This window comes from Cardiocondyla obscurior, linkage group LG03 (assembly GCF_019399895.1).
Source record: "Cardiocondyla obscurior isolate alpha-2009 linkage group LG03, Cobs3.1, whole genome shotgun sequence".
Taxonomy (NCBI): domain Eukaryota; kingdom Metazoa; phylum Arthropoda; class Insecta; order Hymenoptera; family Formicidae; genus Cardiocondyla; species Cardiocondyla obscurior.
The window spans coordinates 2,632,537-2,655,467 of NC_091866.1; the positions used below are offsets into that span (position 1 = coordinate 2,632,537).

The following is a 22,931-nucleotide window of genomic DNA, read 5'->3' on the forward strand; positions in this document are numbered from 1 at the left end:
GATGAATTCCGTGGTCGTGTGAGATAAAAATATGCGACGAGAATTAACGAACATTACGCCACGAAAACGACGACGATACGATCATTAGCTAAAAGAATAAAATACAATCGCTAAAATTATCAGCATCACTCTTCCCGGTTATCTCGAATCGACTAACCAACGATTTACCTGTTCTGACGCTTTTACATTAATATCGTGAAAAATATAATTAATAAACAAAATAGCCGATTGCTAAAAAAATAATTTAAAAGTACTACGGAAGTGATGCGAGCAGAGAAAAAAAAAGGAAACAAAAATCGCATTAATTACTCGAAAGCGTGAAAGTTCGTCATCAGAGAAAGAAGAAAATTTCGAATATCGGTGAGAGACGGTGCTTCAAAAGTAATTTTTTTTTTTTTTTTACACGACATCGCGAACGTTATATATTTTCATAAATTTATGCCCACGGTAATCGATTTCGACATTGGGTACAGCTGTTCCACCCGGAGAAGCCAGCTGAGAGAAACACCGTGTCTAGTACGGGCTGTAGTTTATGTCCGTGCATTAACATAGAAAATACGAATCGCTCCGAACTATTGACCTCACCGCTCTCCTTTGCCCGCCGGGCCATTTATCCATTAATGGTTATGCTACCATCTTCGTGCGCATTAGCGCAGCGAAAATGTTATCTCTCGGTTCACGGCGCTGTAACTATCGATTTCCATTCTTTTCCATCACGCCTAGCATCAATAACATCGAGAAACGTAAATCCCCAGTAGAAAATACCCCCCGTGTGATATAACCGGTACGGATATCCGATACATCTTTTATTCTTCACTACTTTTATGCAAACTAAATTTCGATCTTGATAAAACCAGTACAATTTCCAAGATCGCAAAATAAAATATTAATAACGAGACGTATCTTCGTATCTTTGAGAAATCGAGTCTTAATGAGAAAATAAAGAAAAAAAATACAGTGTAGTGGCATCGAAAGTAAGTAATGATTAAGATATTATCGTTGGCAACAGCAGATGTAATTTGTAATAGGCCACATTACTTACGCACGCAATAGTTGAATTTAACAAAGTCACTTTTACTTATAAGCGTTCTTTTCAAATCATATGACAACCACAACGTCTAAAAGTGTAGTTAACTTTAATAAATCGTAAGTCTTTTATCTTCTCGTTAATGATTCGATTGTTACGAACAATTTTCATCAAACCAGCAGTGAGAACTTTAAACTCCCGGCGTCATTTAAAAGTAAAAATCAGCGTTGCGCGGATAGTCCCGTCTTACAACTTTTAATCTCAATCAAAATCTTTAATCACATTTCGTATTATAACTTATACATTATATGCGTATAGCAATATTAAATAACGATCTTTGTTTAATGCATTAACTAAAAATTTTCTAGCACCGCAATATTGCCGATAATTTTAATTTAAATATGAAAAGAAAAAAAACTGAGGTAAAACTTAGAATTAAATTGTTTGCTACGGCACAATGTAATTGGTAATAAAGATTTAATAATAATTTTCAAGGTAAAGCTATAAAGTCTCTTTGCAACGTCATACACGCGTACGATTAAACCGATAATCTTCTATCTTTCGTAACAAAATAAAGCAATATATCTGCGAATTACGTATTGACGAAGAAATGTTAGGCGTTTCGATGAAAATATCGCAAGTCAGTCTTTTTGATACGCTGTCATTCCGGCCGGCGGAAACAAATCGCACGTCGCATTATCGGCGTGTCTCGCAGCAGACATTTTTCCACGCAGACGTCTTTCTCTCTCTCTCTCTCTCTCTTTCTTTCTCTCTTCCCGAAATGTCCCTCCTAAATCTCCGAGGAATAGTGCGGGTTTGTGAAAGCTTGTCGATGCCAGGGACATAGACGGATCACACCCGTAGGATTGCCGCCGCTAGCTCGACGCCTCTCTGACCAAACGCAAAGAGAAAAGAAAGGAATCGCGCGCCCAATACAAAAGCCATTACGCGAGGCTTCCATCTGCCAATCATGAAAATTGCATGCCATTACACGCCCGACAGACTCTTGATTCTAATATGTCGTCGCGGGAAGCGGACTCTAACAAACGGAGTCAATGTAAGGTATATAATAGCAGCGAAACCATGTTAATCTCTGTTCAGAGAAAACTAGAATGCAAGTATTGAGATTGAAAAATTATAGCGAGATTCCAAATAATAATCCATTGTATAAAAAAAAAAAAAACTATTTGATCATGACTTCTAAAAAGCAAGCAGTTACTTTACTTAGCTCAACACTTTACGGTTTTCTTTTTATTTTATTTTATTTTTTTTGTTTTTTTTTAAGTTTAAAAGCTCTTGGAGCTTTTACGTTTTCTCAAAGAATTCTTCTTAATTGATACACGGACAAATTTCGTATACGCAAATCGATATACGACTTTTGCACCTTGTATTTCTATGAGCTCGAAAAGTTCTCGGCGATGGCAAAGTTTGACCTACATCCACACCGGACCGATGCTTCTAAACATTACTGACGCGCGTAACACACACACATAGATCCCGAAGAACCCTGTTTCGAAATCAGAGAAAAGAAAATAAACTATAACGTGATCAAAATTTCGTTTCACGACCCCGCCTTATAACGTTTCGAGGTGCCTTGATCAATAAAAAGAAAAGAAAAAGAAAGAACAGGTAGTCGAAAACACTAAAAGAGTCGGAAAATGGAAAAGCGTGCGAACGACGAAGGATCAGAGAGCAGAAAAGGCAGGAGAGGAAAAGCGCTCGTCGGGAATCGATAAGAAATCACAGAACGCGTACTCTCTCTTTCTTTTTTTTCTTTTTTTCTCTCGCTCTCTCTCTCTCTCTCTCTCTCCGGAATATTTCTGCATTTGCATGCAATTTTCGAGCTGTTCCGCGCGAACGAAGGAGAGGAATGGATTTACGATTCGATTAAACGCGTATGCCCCGTGATATTCCGACTGGTCCCGCAAAACGATTCGACGATTGCCTCGCGAATGGCTCTCGAAAAACCATCGGGTGTGGTGTTTGCGCGCGGCGCGTAACGACAGCGCTGGCAAAAAAAAAAAAAAAATTAATTTAGCACGATATCACCTTCAATTATAACCAATACGAGTCTCGACAGAATATAGATACATTATTCTAAATGGTGAAACAATTTAATATTATCAAATACAATGTTAACGTCATCTTAGCAGTATGATAATGGCGATTTGACGGCAGTGACGAGCAGTTTTTAAATAAAAGGAAGAGAAGCGAGTCTCGAGCAACTTTAAATGTACAAACTCGAAACGCGTGCACTTGGCTACGCTAGATAATTTTAAGACAACTGTACTTAACACACCCTTCGCTCCTCTTTAGCGCGAAACTGGGTCATGGTGTGTAACACGATGTTTTTCGAGTAAACAACGGTGCAACGGCGAACAAGCGAACGATAAATTTCTCCTAGAATCGTGGAATACCGAAATAAAAAGGATAAAGAGAGAATATTATTCAGAAAGAAAAATTACTTTGGAAATAAACTTTGAAATAACATCGAAATTTTTCTCCATTGCACGTGCGATAACGTTTTAAAAAATAAGAATATGCGAAAGAGAGAGAGAGAGAGAAAGAGAAAGAGTTTTTCTAGTGGGAGGAAGGACAAAGTCTCGAAATTTTTATCAAGATATTTAAAAGCTCGTTTCCTGCAAGTTATAGTTGATCGAGAGTTTTACGGAGAAAGTGCCGGCGCGAGACAAAGGCACAGTTAAAAGGGTAGACGGAAAAAGACGGAGAAAACGAGAAAAGGTGGAAATGACGTAAGCCGGCGATATTGAAGGAGCAGGACGGTTTTGGTAAGAAAAGATAAAAATATATTTCTGTATCGTGCCGCACGATAAACGCTGAGATGCGCACCTTAACAAAGCGCGGCCAGGAAGAAGAATGAGCGGGATCACGGCCGAAAAAGAATAAAAAAAAAGGGGGAGAGAGCTGGTGGAGAGCAATTCAGCCCGCGCACGTGGGATCGATCCGCGAAACTTTCTGGCTCGGTAACGATCGCTCGCGCGCCTTTTCTCGGAGCTGCTAGTTTCTCCGGGATACGGAAAACATTACGAGAGCCTGCAATAAGGGTGCGAGGTGAAACGAGGAAGAATTGAACGAGTCCTCGCCGACTTGACCGTACCGAAAAATTGCACGGCGCTTCCGTACGTGTGTGGGCTACGAACGTATCTCGCTTTTCTGGCGTATACTCCGGATCGATTATCTATATTTCTATCAACCTTATTAAAAAAAAAAAGTAGATACGTTACGCATGAATAAACTGATTCTAGATTTTATTGTTCCTGCTTAAAACCAACGCTGATTAGTTCTCGTCGGCTGTCAAGTCGGAAATTTGAGATTCGATTTAATTTGCAACTGGAATCTTTTAAGAAATACGTGAAAAAAACGTAAAGCGTGCGCAAAATTTATTCTAGTAATTAAAAAAAAGGACGAGAATAAATGTTAGTTATTAAGAAGGTTGTGAAATTCAGTATCGGGTCAATTTGCAATTAATATTCAGCATATAAATTTTTTTATAACGCGTTAAATTGTGTAAAGGTGAGAGAGAAAAAAAGACGGACAGGTAAGTCCGTGGGAGTGGAGGAGGTAAGGGTGAGCAGCGTAAGTGCCGCGCGCGAGCTTCTCTCTCTCTCTCTCTCTCTCTCTCTCTCTCTCTCTCTCTCTCTCTCTCTGTCCTCCAGCGATCGAACAAGACGTACGTACGCAGCACGTGCTCCGTACGTATTAAATATCTACGCATAATCGACGGGCCAGGGACACATAATCTGACGTGAATTATCTTCCTGAATTAATTTTGCGTATCGGCGACTACGTATTTTTGATACAAAGTTAATGGAAACCTCGTATCTTTTTAACGGGAGTGTCGTGGACTTAATTGTGCGAATTAATTAATTTTTGTGACAGTAATTTATCGGGCGCGTTCGCGAGTGTCCAGTGCGCGGAAGGATGACTCGACACGTCCCATCTGAGAGGAGGAGCAGGCCCGGGACGGGCATCCTGCATCGGCGGAGCAACTTTTAGGTAAGCATGAAGTTTTTGAAATAAAATGTTTATTAAAAGAAAATTTTAATCTTTTTTTAATTAATTCTTTTAACTAATATACTGGCATGTCTACATTAATATTTTCCATTTTATGTTACAGTCACCGGCAGAACTCAACAACTCCGCTGAAGTTCATGCAGATTGGTAAGTCGCATAATTTTTTTTTTTTCATAGTTTGTAATTGGGGACTCTTAAAAAACAACGCGCGCGTAGCGTTCCCATGGTTTCTTCTAGTACAATTAAAAAAAAAATAATAATAAGAATATTTTCAAGAAAATTCATGCCTGGTTATTTCTACTCGGTGGAGATCAACTTCAATTTGTTGAATTTAATCTACTTTCGGTCTTCAGATTTCAAGAGTTAAAAAAAGAAAAAAATAGAAAGAAATAGAAAGTGAGTTTAAACCGGGATTAAAAATAATCTGAACTAGTAGAAATAAACGTTAGATATCCCTCCGTTCTTCTACTCGAATGATAATGGAAGCGAGACAGGGCAGCGCCCTGGCGCGAATTGCAGACAGAGCGGGTGTCAAATGATCGGAAACCCTAATCAGGAGTCGCGCAATCAATTATCGTGCTGCGCACCGGCAAAGCGTTTAAGCGATCTCAGATTACTGCGTTCACTCTCCACGTCCCCGAACGCCCGCAGAGAAATTGTGTTCGATTCAGCGATTCCTGCCTGCCAACCGAAAGCACTCAACCCTCCAGCTTGCTCTCCCGCTGTCTTGCGCCAAGAGTTTACGCGATTGGTGCCTAGTCAAGTGTAATTTACAAGTGTAACTCGGCCCTACCTTGATAGCCGGCGTACTGTATCCAATTCCGTGCTCGCCGCGACTTTTTTTTCTTACCGCGGAAAATCATATTTCACAATTTCATTGCGATTGATTTGATAAACGACTCTATACCCCCAGATACATTTATATGAAAAATATGAATTAATTAATTAACCTCGAGAGAGAAAGACAAAGCTGTCGTAGAAAAATACAAAACTTGGAAAAATAAATTTTCCTTTAAAATTATATTTTTCCTACTATTTCTTTTTCGTCTCTATTCACGAGGGTAGATCTTTATCCTCGTTCCTCGCTGTTCTTTTCCTTTTTCTTGATTACAAGTTCAGCTGCACCGTTCGTTTCCGTGTCGTGTAATTCGGCTTCGTGACCGTCTTGTTCTTATTTTTCTTGCTCGACCGCTTTCTCTCTCTCTCTCTTTCATCCTCTCTCGTGTGACAACTTCAGCACCGCGTCTCTTAACCCCTGTCGCCGTGTGCAACCCCTTTTTCGACATATATACCTCGACCGGAGCGACATGAGCTCACCTACGTGGTCGCAGGAAAGCGGGATTATAAAACTTTCGTCGGAACGTACCTAAAGTCGCCGGGGTGAATTTTAAAGTTCCGCTATACCGTGTCCACCTCCAATATCACGGCCCGTCGCGGGAGTACAACTTGGTAAATTCCTTTGTTACATTTTACATTCGAATTCGTAAAGAATATGACACGGAAGAATATTCCCGGAGTCTCTTGAAACAGCAAAAAAATATTCCGAGTCTTTTTTCAGAAGTATTAAATATTTATACATTATACTGCAAAAAAAAAAAAAAGAAAAAAAAGGAGATGTACCGTATCCAGATACATATATCGTTAACTGTAATATCAATACAACTTTACATACATTTCTACGATCTTGTATAGTCGATATCGATTTTCGTCGTATCAACCGCCCATAAATCTACGTACAAAAACACGTCGCGTATCAAGTGTCAACGTGTGTATTTTCATGTAAAAAAAAAAAAAAAAAAGACTGCTACAATCGAATTTACCAGATACAGCGAATCGTGCTAACGTCAGCTTTTGCACTGAACGGTAAGCACCTTAAATATTTATGAACACACACTTTCCGCCATTTCCGCGTATAATAAACTTATTCATGCATTATTCACCCGGGCGAAAAGCCACGAATGACGCGGGAACAAATCTGTTCGCGAATCGAAACGCTACGGGATTTACGATTGCCAATCAAAATGCAGAGAGTTAAGCGCAATCTTTTTTTTACTGTAAGATGTAACAAGTCGCGGCCGGAGCAAGCAAATGACAGCAATTTTACCGCGCGTTTTAACTCACGTGCCCCGTTATCGACCTGGCGCTGCCCTGTCCCCCAATTACGACGCCGTCGCCGGCGAAGGACGGGAGGGAAAAGGAAAAGGGGAAAAGCGGAGGCAAGGGATAGGGACGCGAAACGCGCACCTACGTGTACGTGAGCGTAAACGACGAGGATTATCCAAGTTTCCTCGCTGCCGGGGAAAAGCTTAAGGCTTCTCTCTCCGGGCTCCCTTTTCTCCCTTCCGCGTCCAACGCCAGCAAAAGACCTACGAAGCACACGAGCGAACCGACTACGTGGATTCATTATTCCCTTTAGATTCTCGTTGTTGCCGACGTGGACGCGACCCTACGCACAAAGAACTTGAAAGCGTGTACACGCGGACGTAGTCGTACCTCCACACGGATGAGTTGTCACAACGTCAACCGTACACTTACGTAAAGACAAAGATTTACAAGACCTGTTGGAGTAACTGTAACCGATATCGATTGTACGTGCGCAATTGGAACGAATATCGTATATTAAAAAAATACTTTTACTGTTTTTCGTATTAAAACCATTTTATAATCGAGCGATAAATTAATCGGCGAACGTAGATAAACAAAGCCGCCCGACTCGGCCAGTCGAGATCAGCCGATACTAAATTACATCTCCTTTTTAGATAATTTGTGAAGTATATCCCTTTATTAAAATAAGAGATTTTAAAACCGAATTAGTAAACAAGACCTGCCGTTCGAGAAATGAGAGCTTCGGTCAGCGATTCGCGATAAAAAGACGTAACTCGCGAAATAAGAAAAAGTAACTCACGTTCGCCGTAAGAAACGACGAATCTTTTTCTCGCTTCTTCCAACGTCGTTTGTAACTGGCGGAAACCACGAAAAGAAGCAGCCGAGCGTTCTTTCCCTAGCAAGAAATCTCTCGAGCTCGTCGAAGGTTACCGTATGCACGTACAGGTGGAATCCCGCGAATGCAAATACAACGCCTCTGGACAACGGCGGAAATGAGTGTTCCCTTTACTTTTATTCGTGAGCGAAACACGCGGTCGGACTGTCCAGCACTTCGAAATAGACCCACGACTCGTGAAAAGAATTCTCGCTATTTTTGAATATCTCTTTTTTTCTGAATTTTTTCTAAACCTAGAACTTCATCGAAATATATTTTCTACTGTCGTATATATATTATAACAAGTACAAAATTATTATTTTAGTCTTATCGAGTCTATAGAAAATAATTTAAAAATGCATTCAGCAGGTTTTATCAAAAAATAAATTAAGGCAACTATAAATAAAGTGTGAAATAAAAAGACAACAGAAGTTCGAGGACTGAGGGGAAAGAGGGAGAATAAAAAAATTGAGGAAAGTAAAAAACGCGGCAGTCGTATACTTTTTAGGTTAATCGTTGCTCAGCAAGCGCGAGACATCGGGTTGCTTCTTGCGCGTAAAAAAAAAAAAGAGGGGGAAGGGGGGCCCTTTTCCATCTTGCCTCCGTACTCGCTCCGTCATACTGTCTTATCCTGAGGGATTAATTTCTCGAGGTTTATGTACGTCGCTGCGGGAGGGATGGCATCAGGTAAATCCTTCGCAGAGGAACGTATTTCACGAAGAAAAATACGAGTAGGATGATTCGGAGTCCTCAGCCTGTTCTCCTCTCCTCTCCTTTTTCTCTCTCTCTCTCTCTCTCTCTCTCTCTCTCTCTCTCTCTCTCTCTCTCTCTCTCTCTCTCTATCTATCTATCTATCTATCTCTCTCTATGCCGTCCTTCCTGTCATTTTAAATCGTTGCGCTCGCTCCGAGGCTCCGTATTCAGGAGAGATTATCTCTCGAGAGCACGGAAGAATACGCCAAGATAAAAATACGGACGCGACGGATAGTGCGATAGAAATTTCCGATGCGCGGAATTATTTACCGTGAGCATATCCTGACTATTCCTGACGGGGGAACCATCCCGAAGACCGGCAACATATTACGAGAGATTTCACGGCGGGAACAATTTCGCGTTCGCCGCTCGCGGAGTAGATATTCGCACTTCCCCCCCCTGTTAGTTACAAAGACGACACGAATCGCGTTCCGAGAGTGCTCGCGGCGTGAAAGCAAACTACATTCTCGGCAGGAAATTAAACTTGGGCGTACATGCCGGAAATATCGATTGTCAATTACAACCGAAGAGACAATCGTCCTAATCAAGATAACGAAGACAATTGATCCAATATACATCCGAGCAAATTTTCCAATTTATACCAAAAATGCAAATTTTCTGATATACATTTAAATAACGTCGCAAATATATATGAAGAACGTACGCGGAACGAAATTCAAATAATATTAACGCCTTTAACTATATTCCGATCTTGGGCGCAGAAACGCCGAGCGAGAGAAATAATCGGCCGTGCGTTCTCGAAAATTTGATAGAAATAGTCACGAGTCATGCCGACCTCGATCTGTAATAGTCGCCGCGAGAAAGTCGAGAGTCAATGGACTGAATTTAAATCCGCGGCTATACTCGTCGACTACATCCGCGAAAAGTGAGAACGGGCGAGGCGGGTGGGACAAAAAAAAATAGAGGAAATACGCACGGAAGCGGCCGCAGGTCTCGTCCCTACGGTATCAACCGACGTCGATATTGAGTTATTCGCCCGCTGTAGATACTCCGTTTTCCGGGGACTCGAGTGGTATCGGCGGCTCTTGGTACGTCCCTATCTACCGGCCAAATGAATATTAGTGGCACCCAGGAGACAGAATTAATAACAATCGCTCTACCGTGCGTCCCCCGTGTTGCGTGACCACAAACAAAACACACGTGAAGCCAACTGATATTTATATCCGCTGGCCGATTCGTTTCGCGTCGCGCGGAGCTTACGACGGGGGCCTGCGTTAAAAAGTGCGAAAGGACCGACCTTTCTATCCGATTCTTCAGAGATTAGATTATCGAGTAATGGTAAATTTAACGTAAAAAGTTTATAGAGGTAGGAGAAATAGGAAAAAAAAGGACTGGAAGGTGCAACATTAACGTTAATATACAAAACGGAAAGTCTCGAACAGAGAGAGCTTTATGTTACAACGGGGATTAAAGACAAAGCTGCTTTTGTGGCGCGGAGAGCAAGGACAAATGATGCGGGAGTAATCACGGATCAGGATGGAGAAAATGAGAGTCGTTTGAAAAGGTTGTGCCCCCGGTATCTTTGGCTTACGAATCCGTCGCCAATCATTATCGCTCTACAGTGATCGATATTCCGATCCGTCCTACTTTTTCACGCGTGGCCACGTTGCTTTTGTCGATGCCCCACCGGGTGTGATTTAGGGAATAGAAATTAATTCTAAGAGCAAAACTTAGCAATTAATCGTAGTATCTAGCGCAGAGCGAGATAAAGCCCCTTCGTAAGCGTGAAACGTATCAACTATTTTTTTACAAAATCAGTTACACATCCGCGAGGTACAAAGGCAAGAGCCCGGGGTTTCAACAGGAGATTAAGTACAGCCGAGAGAAAGAGCAGCCGATCGTGTCGTAATGAAGGATAGCGCATAAAGAGGCGCTTCGCGGGGTCCGTCATTATTACAAGATGAAAGCGCATGTCTCTCGATCGATCGACCTTTCGACGATGCACAACAATGGCTATTTAAACGCGCGCGTGTAGCCCGTGCTCTGCATCGCCGCGGCATAATAATCTTGCACAAGAGCAGAAAATAAGAGACGCTTGTTTAGGGAGGTGCTGCACACACACACACACACACCCGGGCGGGTGGGCGCTCTCGCGTATATCTCTGCCTGTTCGCATCCGTGGGAATGTTGCAGAGATCTTTACAAAGCTATGTAACAGAATAATGGCGCGCGCGTAGCGCATACGTACGGGTACGGCGCGGGGTGAATCGGCCGCGGATTACAGTACGAAATGAAATTACTGATACTAATGAATCCCGTGCCGCACCGTCGCGAAAATTAGTAGTCATCCCCGACACGTTGGCAGCGTGAAATTTTAATACGCCGCGCTTTAAATCCGCGACACGCCGCTCGTCCCCCCGAACGCAATCGAATAGCCACACCGCCCCATTTTACGTATTTTCGAGTCATCCATAAACGGCCGACGCAACGTTACGCGTACACGTATGCACCGGCACATTAAAAATGGACCTGATTAACCAGCCCGCTCGGCCGAAATATAAATTTCCTCAAAATATTCAATTGTAATTTCCAAACTTCCGTTTAAGCGCGCGTTTGGCCGCGAGATGTGGATTAATTAGCGACGTTTGAAACGTTTGAAATAAATAAAAAAAAAAAAAAAAGGAAAAAAACGAAATGTCCCGGAAAGTCTCTTGAAGAAAATGCACGCATTTTCACCTAAATACTATTAAAAAATTTCCTATTTAAATGTACTTATATATATATATATTTGTTCATCCTCAAGATACGAGTTGATTTAAATAAAAATAACAAACACTTGTGTATGCAGTCCGCGTGTCTCGTGTTCTATTTTATTATTCTCGTCATTAGTACGTGCCCATTTATTATATTATAACCGGATTGCATTCCGTAATGATTTCCACTGATTATCGCGATTGCATTCGCAACAACAATAATAACGATTTATTAAAATACGCGTCGTTAATTATTATCGCGGATAATCGCCAAGGTAAACGTAACTCTGCGCTCGCCGTTAAACATTCATTTGCAGCGGAATTCTTAACATCGCGGATTTTCAACCGTTGTACTGCCAGAAACGTTAATTACCGCGCTGCTGAAAAGCCCCCGCGATTCCGTGGGACACTCGTCGAGAGCGAACTCTATCTCGCTCTAACTGCAGATACGACGGCGAAAATTTAGCACGCCACTTTTCTCCGTAATCTATCAAAACGTGATAATTCTCGAAACGCGTAAAAAAAGAAAAGAAAAACATTTTAAATTATACACGAGAATAAATTGATCTTTATTCGCAATGACGTACGATGCTAATCCTTTCGCTACCGAATGAAAGAATAAATCGCGATATATGTATAACAGTAAACGCAGACACGTGGAGATGAAAATAGGATTGTTCGGAGAGGGCCGAAAGAAGGTAACGGACAGAAGGTGAAAAGAGCGAAAGAGATAGGGAGATATATATACATATATATATTAAAAAAAAAAAAAGAGAGAGAAAATTGACGCGTATTTTGAAGCAGACTCGATAGAAATGACGGTAAATCACGTCCAGGCCGTGCAGAAACGGGGAATATCGTGAGAGAACAAGCCATTCCATCAACACCGAGTGAAATATAACGGCGCGCGGCGCAAATTAAATATCCTCATAATGCCGCGTTCGCGTGTTGGTGTATTCTGCTCTCGCAGTGGCCAAGGCCCGCGCTGGCTGCAAGCCAAACTTCGCCGACCCGCCAGATTTGATGCCTAAAAAGGACCGTAAATTTATCTCATCGCGCGTCCGGCCCACATTTGACCTCGCGTATGAAATAAATAGAATTCTCAAGCTTTATGGCGGGCTCGACGAGAGCCTTATAAATCTCGTCGCGCGCCGTGTTCCGCCATCGCTCCGTATCGTTCCTTACGTTTCGGGTTATGATTCCCCCGGTGAGTGATATCCCGCTCGTTACACGGCGAAAGATATTTTAATACGCCACCCCCCTTCGTTCCGCAAAATCGTCGCGTCGCGCAATAAAATAATCGCGCGACTTAAACGAGATACACCGCGATACGAAGCCACCGAACGATTATATTCTCGTGTAACAAAAGAATAATTAATACGCGATGTTTCATTTTGGAAATAAAATCTCCAAGTCCGCAAATGAAGATTTAACAACGTATAATAATTTCAATTTCTAACGCGAAAGTGGGGTTATTAAAAATTTCTGTCGTTATATAAAATAATAGCGAAACGTTTCTCTCAATGTTCACGGCATTTTACGTCATTGTACTTTGGTTAATAAACGATATTATTCGCGCGCTAATTGCGACTCGTTAGTTACACGCCATCGGTATTATTACGTCCCTGAGAAAGTTTCTGTTCGCATGAAAGTGAGCGCGGCCAGTTTTATAGACTGCCGTAGCGGTAGGTCATAGAACTGGTTCGATATCCTTGAGATACCGCTAACATGCGAGCGTATCCGTACGCCGTGTAAGATCGCGAAACTTACTGGTCATATTGCCATAGAGATGGCTCTATCTCCGCAAGTATCGCGTGTAAGAAAATCTTTATTCTTCTGATAAAGTCCAACACCTTCCCGTACGAAATCACTCGAAAACGCGTGGACGTTTTAGTTTTTAGGAGAAAAAAAAAAAAAGAGGGAGGAAAGAAAAAATTCCTCACAGGGAAATAAATTCGTGAAAACCACGCGTATTAATAAATTGGCAACAAAAAGCCGGATTTACGTGCGGCGCGAGCTTATTTCTATATACGTTAAAATGCAAATCGCGCTGCTCGTATTTCGGCGGGTGTTAAACGAGAGATATTTTCGGGCGCCGAGATATAAATCTGGAATCGAGGCGGGTCTTTCTGTCAGCGGCGTTTTTAATGATTTCGAACGTTTTGAAAATTTTGCCGAATGATCCCTGCGCGTGACGGGTGGAGAGAGTAGATGTAGTGAGGGTCCCCCATGACACGGCAAACGCGTGGCACTGGCCGATCGCATTGGCAGCCGCGGCCTTTTTGATCGAGTTTACAATTACACGTCACCTGTCCCACACGGTACATTACGGGCATCGCGACGATATTGCCTCCGCCTGGTCTGGTAGACCGTTAACACCGCGCCCGTGCGCGAGTTCGTTCATTAATAATAGAAGCATTATTAACAGCCGGGTGTACCGGAAATATTGCCGATAATCGCCCCGAAACCCGAATTTGCTTTACACACGTCAAACACATTTAAGTATCAGTCATAATGCATGCATGGATGGTGATTTTTCGAGACCGCGGAAACCCGCCGCAAATCAGAAGAGAGAGAGAGAGAGAGGGAGAAAGAGAGAGGAAGACAGGAAGAGAATAGATCTTGGTATTTAATGCAACAGTTTGCGTTTGATTATCTACTTCGCGTGTTCGCCGGGTGAAAAGAAAATAGTTTTACGCGCGTTTACGAATTGGAACTTAATTCTTTTCTTTTTTTTTTTTCGAAGCAGTTTGGCAAAGGAATAAAAGAATGATTGATTTATTTTAAGCAATAATTTTTAACCCCTCATAAATCGACAATGTATTGCCAAAGATATGAGAATTACGTGACACGTTACCATGGTGGAGAAAAATTGCGTTTATATTTGACGTATCGAAAGCAGCATCTCGACAGTTTCGATTTACGGTAATCCGTTCGATCACGACCGCGTGTGATCCGGCCGTTGTTATTGGACGCGAATCGTTAATTACAATCGAAAGGAGGGGACAAAAAAAAAGAGAGAGAGAGAGAAGGGGAATTGGAGGTCCTAATGGCAACTTTCGATTCGCAGGGAGTTTGTGATAAAGGCGAAACAAGCGTGGGATAAAAGCTCTCACCAGCCGCGCGCGGCTAAACAATTTCGCGAAACAAATTTTAATTGCAATTACTTCACATCGCCGTCAGAGCGTGAATCTGCTGCGTGACACACATCGCTTCCTGCGTGCGTGCGTGCGTGCGTGCATGCGACTCCTGCTGCTCTGTAGACTAAACCGAAAGTAAAAAATTAAAAAGACAATACTACTTTCGCATGTGAAAAATAGTCATGCGTTTTAACCAAAGTAATAGAGCAAATTTTGTCGAGCGATATTTTTTAAAATTTGTTTACGGTATTTACAGCACTTAATTGAAAATGCTTGCTTCCATGCAAGATGTAATATCGATGCTGATAGAGCTGCATTACGAATGTCGTGTTTCCACGTTACGCTTGTAAGTCTTTTTACGTCGTAGGGCAAACACAGATGTATATAATATATATATATATATATAAATATATATAATATATAAATATATAAATATATATAATATATAAATATATAAATATATATATATATATAAAATAAACGACAGAAATTTTCGTATTGACACGCCGCATTGCGCGCCGCGGTAAAATAATTAAGCGTTAAATGTTGCCGGCACGTTTACTCGCCGATAATAACTGATTTTAACGTAGTACTATTACGGTCAGTATACGGGTACAACGTAGCGGTGCGTGAAACGGCATACGTTCACCGACGCAACGATGAAAAGCCAGCGAGTTAATCTGCTTTTTATCCGCTATCGTGCACGTGAATACGCACATTACTGATAACACATTAATATCACGTAATATTATTTATGCTCTTTATTAATATTATTATACTCATTATTAATATTTAGCAAAGCGGATTTTAATTTAAAAATGACACTAGTACACGGGAATAATGCTCCGCCGTTGTATTGGCGCACAATTACATTAATATTGCACAATGTCATTTGCGTGCGTCATTTTGCCGCCGTTTACCGAAACAAATTCCAATTTGAAAAAGACGACGGGCTCAAGCTTCGTAAATGCCGAATGTTACTCGTTAAGCGATCGTCGTACGTTAACGACGGTCCGTTTTGCGTAACGGAAGCCCCTATTGTAATTAAATTGGTACCGACGAAAACGATAACCGGCCTGAAATTACGGAACGTTTGCGTATGCATTTGCGTAGGTTCGCGGCAAATACGAACTCGCCGGCGAACGCAATCATACTTGTAACGTTTCTGCCGCTCTCGGGATTTGCACACGCGATATAGTTAACATACCGTGGTCGGGGTCCTTTATTCAAATCGCCTGCGCGGACCGGAAACTCAATCCGCAGGATCCAGCCGACAGCAGATTTTACAAACGGTTGACCTAATATCGTAAGGACGCGGTAAGGATTCGCGTACTGAAAATCGATCCGATTGTCTTCACGTCGTTCTTTGTACACGCGTCCCGTGACGCAACTGTTTAAATAATTGGCTCAATTATATAGATAATGCGTCGATATTTTTCATTGGGCAAGAGCGTTATTAACGCAAGGGATCTGGACACGATACGGTAACCAATAGACTTTACATGATATATCAATACGAGATACGAGTACAATGATAAGTTATCTCGCGTTATTAATTTTTACTAGATATTAATGGTAGTTATCTCTTGCTTGAACGACTGCGACAATGGTCTTTAACGCTTGAACGACAATTGTTGAAAGAAAGAGCTTTATCGCGAGATATTTCTATTTAGCTAAATTATATACGCTCTTTTATTAACGTGGCGCGAATAAAAATTTATTAATACGTTAAATATTAAAAAGTGCACAAACAAGCAAATATTAATTAATGCATTAATTACGCATCTGAATAAAGTTCTCTAATTAAAGAAATGATACAGTATCGAGTCAAAGGGCTGCTTATAAGCGGAGGTCGCGGGCTGGTGCATGGTGAAGTTATTTTTGGAGCCGCGGCCGCGAACATGACAAATTTACGCAGACGAGCCGGCACCTGTCACAGACGCGAAATATATCGATCTGCGAATGGACCGCGGAGTTTTCCGGAGGTATAGACATCCAATTACCTCATGGAAGAAGCAAGCGCGACGATGGCTGGTTATAAATACAGCGCCCCGATAAAGTTCCGAACGCGCGTCGCGATCCTGCAATATTAATGTAATTTCTCAAGGACACAATGCCGTATATTTATACGTTACTACCGTACAGCGTACGCGCTGTCGTTTATTTGTTAGACGCGATTAGAGGAGGAAATTTATGGACTGGACTCCGGACAAAAAGCATATCGAGCGAAACGTGTGCTTGCAAAATTGTTTAAAATTAAGTTCTTTTTTTTGTTCTCCGCACGTCAGCTTGTAAAGATCCAAACGGTATAAATTTGCAGTCCAAAGTATAATCTATTGACGAGCCCGTACGTGCGCGTGCACGCGCGTCTGTGTGCGTAAATGTACAAGCGCGTGAAAAGCTAATCAAGCACGAAGCGAAGGAAATACGTCACCGTCACCGCAAAATTAAAGTCTCCTGGGGAATGCCGAAAATTCTATGCCACGGACACGCGACGTTAATTGCGAGTTAACAGCTTCGATCGATACGCATAAAAATACGATGTTACAGAAGTTAAAACTCCGCGTTCTTACGTATACGAGATGAAATAAAATCGCGAATAAACTATAATATTTTTAATCTACTTATTGATATACATATACTGATGCTGAAATGTACACAAGTAAAATTTATGATCCATTTGGTATGCAACGGAGATAAGGTATTAAATAACTGAAATATTGCGTTACAAGGCAGGATAAATTATAACGGAAACCAGAAAATCTATAAATCGCGCAAATAATATCGGAACTAACATTAACGTCTACCGTTAGTGGTCAATGAACAAAAATATTTAACTACAACGACTCGTGAAGTCGGTAACGTTATTAACATAAGTTCATATATGTTCAGGGCACGTGCACTCGTTGGAAACCGCATGATGTAACAGCAAAACGTTGAACAGAATTTGCACGCGCGTATCATAACGTGGCAAGCGGGAAATTTTCATTGAAATCCAACATTCCCAAATCATTTTAACTATAAAAATATTGATAAAACGGTGCGTAAAACCGTGCGTGAATTTTTATTGACATTTAAATTAATTATTATCAAATTGATTTGATTCTTTCCACATTTCGATTCGTTGGAAAATCTTCTATTTCAACCTGAAGATATTTTTTGACTATCAGTTTGTATCGATCCTCATATTAGTATTTTAATTAAAAAATTGCAACGTAATCAAATCTAAATAATTTACTATATTAATTGCACGGCTCTCTCCATATTTTATAGTTTTATTTAAAGCCCCGTATAATATACGCAAAGTATATAAAAAATGGCCGTGTTTAGCGACGAGTGTCAATGAATTTTCTGCGGTAACGTGAGACTCGGCGCAACATATGCGTGAGATATGATAATATGAGCTTACATAACGCGAATAAAGTGGCCGAGAAAGAAAGGGAACAAGAGACGGCTAGAAATGAGGGATCGTGGCCGCGTGTCGGAAAACCAACCGGAGAGATTGATGAGTTCGTAAGTGAAAGGGCCGCGGCGCAGGAAAGCGGCTGGATGCGCGAAGAATTCTTTTTCTCCCCCCCTGAGTCTCGCGGATAAAAAGCAACTGTGCGCGCCACATCGTCGTTGAAAAACCGGGCAGAGTAATTAAGCGCGCGAGTAATTACACGCCGGCAGTTTGGCCTGCGTCGATACTTGGATTTTCTGCTCGCGCGAGCTGGCAAGCTTGACGGTTTCGGTGAAGATTAGTAGAGCGAGAGAGAAAGAGAGAGAGAGAGAGAGAAAAGGAAGAAGAGAAAAGCCAAGGACGAAACTTGAAATTACAGTTCACCCTCCGTTTGCGAAAATCCATCACGCGTAATAGAACGACAAGAGCGACAATTTTACGTTAGGGTTCGAGAAATAGTTGTTTGCTCCAAGGTGCAAGCAAGATTAGAGGCTTAGCAGCGAAGAATCAATTTCTCGCGGATATCGCCTCGCGCAGCGATCATCTTCGCGCGCTATCAATTTCACATCTTTGATTCTAATTTCCTACTGAATTTTTCGGGAGCATTCGAGACACCCTGTATATATGATTTACTTTCCCGCGCGATGCACGTCCATCCAGAAGACTGAATCAATAACTGAAGATACGCGCGAAACATGAATTTCAGGTAGACGTAACAGAAAGATGATACATTACACGTGGCACGCGTTCAATCGGATTTCACGGCGTCCGTTTGCGCGAAATGCACGTCGACGGAACGAGAATGGCGGGCATTTTACATGCAGTCGGTCGGTAGCGATATCAGAAATGCCGCGCGTGCACGTGACGGCTCGCGGTGCGGCGATGTCACGCGATTTTCGCGGGGGCAAAAAAAAAAAAAAAAAAAAAAAAGAGAGAAGGAAGAAAAAAACAGCCATCCATTTCCGGCCGCGACACACGGGCTAATGGCGCACGGCTTTTCATTACGACTATGCATCGTGCGTCGACTACCGATAGAGCTTTCACCATCGCGTCGTATTTTATAGGACAAATATAAACAAATATCTCTGGCCATAAATACCACCGGTGGAAAAATATCAACGTAATAACTTACGGATCGATTGTCCGCGTGAATGCCCAAGGATCAATTGCCATTATATCTCAAACGCGTCCGATAATGGACAAAAAAGTTCAATAGTATTCGATACTACGAGTTAATTTACTGACTTAATCTGCCGATTAATGTCCGCATGTACAATTAAGTCCCAACGTGACTAAAAAAAATTCTGCGCTAAAATTACCGCCGCGGGAACACGATTGTCGTACGTTCTCGGAGAAAAAGACGGATAAATAAATGGATACCTCGCGACCGGCTGCGCTTCTTGGCAACAGGAATCTATTAGACACTACAATTTGGCATCTCCGCGAAATCTTGTGCATCTCAATGCGATCGTAGTTGAAAATGTCGGTGCAAGACCGCGCCTACGACGCCGACGTCCCTACTCGTTTTTATATACAGCTTTAACGAGGTTTCGTTCAATAATAATTGCAGCACACGCTCATGAGATAAGATAAAAAAAATACATCGCAAAAACATAGTCACGTCGGTTCTCCATCTCGTCAGTCGCGCGAAAACGAACCAAAAGCGAATTATTGAAACGTACAATCAGAAATTATTCATGCGATATATTGAGTTTCTTCAACAAATTAATCGTAATCATAATTGAAAAAAAAACGGGAATATATATTATAAATAAAAAAAAATATATTATTACTCGAACTACAAAAAAAAGAGCTTGATAAAGTTCATAAAATTTCCATAAATTTCATAAAGCTTTTTCATTAAAAAAATAAAAAATAAAAAAAAAGAATATTGTCGTCGTTATACTAAAAACGAAGAAAATTATTAATTCGGGACGCGTTCCTAAATTAAGATAATAATATCTCAAAGATGATTTGCTTTCGCGGCCTCTAAATTTAATTCTAAAACCCATATACCCAAACTCGATATAATGCGGAACACTTGCGTGTGAAAAGACATTTGACGAAAAAGAAATGTGGTTGATAAAAATAAAACAGCTCGTTCTCATTTGCGTTAGAACCTTTTAACGTGAAAAGTGATCGAAAATACTTAATAATTTGCACTCACGCTTGTATAAAATGAATAAGAAAACCGCGTAATTGCATGCATATGAAAAGAGGGGAAAGGTCATTCGCGACGTAAGTAGTTAGCATAAACTTACTACGAACTTGTGTCCGCGTATCTTAGTTTTTATCGTATTTTCCTTGAACGACACGGCATCAAAGTGCACATGTGGTATTCACTTTTCGGTTTTTATCCTCGTTAAGCGCAGAAAACAACGGCAGTCAGGAAACAATCGAAAGTATCATGTGTCATACACGGCGATTATTCGATATTCGCGGCGAGGTAATACACGCTTCCTCGAAAACATTATTTCTTTGCGCGTTAAGACACGTTTGCTAAAATTTCCGCTCGCTTCGCTGAAATTTCGTCAGCGAAAAGCAACGTCAGATGCGCACGTCGAGCCGGCAATCGTCAACTCGTTAAAAGTCCATTTATGACTGCCGACCGCGAAAATGAGTTATCGATTGAATCTTAATATTTTAATATCTCGACAACGCGCGTCACATTTGACAGTTTCGTGAAACATATACATATGTAGCTTATGCAAATTTTCGCGCAACACACGGCAGATATACGGGTGCGTTAATGCATATATGAAACATAACTTCTCAGTAGGGCAAATTGCTTTAGCATCTTCGATAGAATTGACATCTCGACACGTCGCATAAACGACATTTAAAACTATATACTTGCTTTGTTTTCTTCATTTAAAATTTAAATACAAATTTCATATTTAATTATTTACTGATTTACATCTTTTAATTATTATACCAACGAAGAATTTATTTGTTAAATAATTTGTCCTACCTATCTGCAATGAAATTAATTTTCGATACCAAGCTCAAATTATAGAACGTTTTTAGAGGACTTTGTATTAAAAATTTTACTTTAAAAACACGAACAAATGAATAATTTTATTTCCACCAACTTAAACCGCATTTATTCTTGTAATAAATAAAAAATATACTCCTAGCGCGATGAAAGCAGTAAGAAATATTCGTCGTGCAAACATATATATTCAATCGGAAGCGGCGGAGAAATGTGAGCGCGTGCGCTTGGTACATGCAAAAATTAATTTTGTGTAAAATGCAACGAAATCCTGCGCCGGCGCCGACGCCGACGCCTGGCGCCGGCCAAGGAGAAGAAAAACAAAGACTAGGGCACTCACCAAACACGTCTCGGCGAAAACTGCGAAGGAATCCCGCATTCCGAGCCGGGCGGGCGAGTTGAGTGATCGGCGACTCTTCGGCGAGGGGTTACATAATTCTCCGGTCCTAGGCCGCGTTGGATCGAGGTAAGGCGAAGTAGACTCGGATGCTGGGCGGCGAGGGGACACTTGGTGATCGTTGCCAAAACACACGGTCAAGCGTCGCGAATCTCCGCGCGGGGAGCCGACGATATCGCGCGCACGATCGATGCCGCGAGAAGATCGGCGAAACAACGGCGTCGAAAGCGAGAACCGAACCGAGGTGGAAAGAGAGCGGCGGCTGGCCGAGAAAGTCCGGCGTGGGCCCTTTAAACCTCGAAAACCGGTACGGGGGACGCACAGCCGGCGCGAATCAGCCGATCGACCCTCGTGGGATTTAAACGGCCGGAGGGGCACCGGGGTACCGTTAGACACGCGCGTACTCGCGTAGTAGAGGGGGCACGCCTCGGGCGATTTAAAGGGCCGGCGGGAAGGCAAAGTTCCACGTGCGGAGATCGCTCACCCGACGAGATCGCGTCGTCAAGATCGCTGGGTCTCGCCCCCGACCGGCGGCGAGAGCACCGCTGCTACGCGTAACGTCGTATCGAAAAAGCGCGACTCTAGTTTATTTCGTTTCAAAAACACGGCACACACACTTACCACACACACGCGATGCGTTCTGACGCGAATGGCGTAATTTCTCTCCTCTTTTTTTCCGCTTAAGCCGTTCTGCCCTTCGTAGCTGCCGAGCGCCGTTTAAATTTCCACACTCACCGCGTCGCCGCGATCAACACTGCCTGCGTTTCTTCTCGCTTGATCTTCGCCACGCTGTCACTCCTCCCGGCGACGGTGTCAGTCTCTCTCTTTTTCCTCTTTCTCTCTCGTTCTCGCAAGCGCCTTTCCCTCGTCGCTCCACTCCGCTCCTCGCGCAATTCCACCTCCACCAGAGGATTTGTTTACCAAGCCGTCGCGGCCGAGCGTTGCGGACTGGCTGGCCGCATCTCCCTTTCTCCCTCGGCGAAACGAACGGCTGTCACTCGCGGGAACGTTTCACAGCGACCAGCGTACACTCCGTTTTTCGGCGTCGTCGACCAACTCCACGGCCGCCTTCCCCGTATCGTCGTGCGTACTCACGCGTGTACGAGTCACGGAGCACCGCGAGCACCGCGCACAGCATCCACGTTCCACCATGGGGTATATCCGCGCATCACGGGACTCGTGCACGCCAACAAGTACCTAGACCTCCGCGCACTATCGAACGCGTTCGGATCTGATGACGCGCGCGTGGGACGTGTCGCCATCTCGCGAAGAATCAGTCAGTTCAAATATGGCGTGACGAGACACCGGTCCGGGTCGCCCGGGCCGTTCGAGGCACCGCGGGGGCGAGGGGGCGGGAAACGGTTGGAGAGCCGACAAGATCGCTGCAAAAGCACAGCTCAGGGAAACGAGAGCCTTTCGCGTACAAATATATCGAAAGTTTTGCAAAATCC

The 22,931-nt window shown here is 42.4% G+C and overlaps 1 protein-coding gene across 5 annotated transcripts in view; it reads right to left on the reverse strand.

Moving 5' to 3' along the window:
- Positions 1–22,660, reverse strand: part of LOC139113942 (zinc finger protein 541) — a 344,562-nt gene extending 321,902 nt beyond the window's left edge. For 2 of the 5 annotated variants that reach the window (XM_070675404.1, XM_070675403.1), the window contains exon 1: positions 21,424–22,659. The gene's annotated coding sequence lies outside the window, so the exon portion shown is untranslated. Of the gene's footprint in view, positions 1–21,423 lie in introns of all 5 variants that reach the window. The other 3 variants (XM_070675405.1, XM_070675411.1, XM_070675406.1) reach the window with 2 other exon arrangements.
- Between the last annotated feature and the right edge of the window lie 271 nt (positions 22,661–22,931).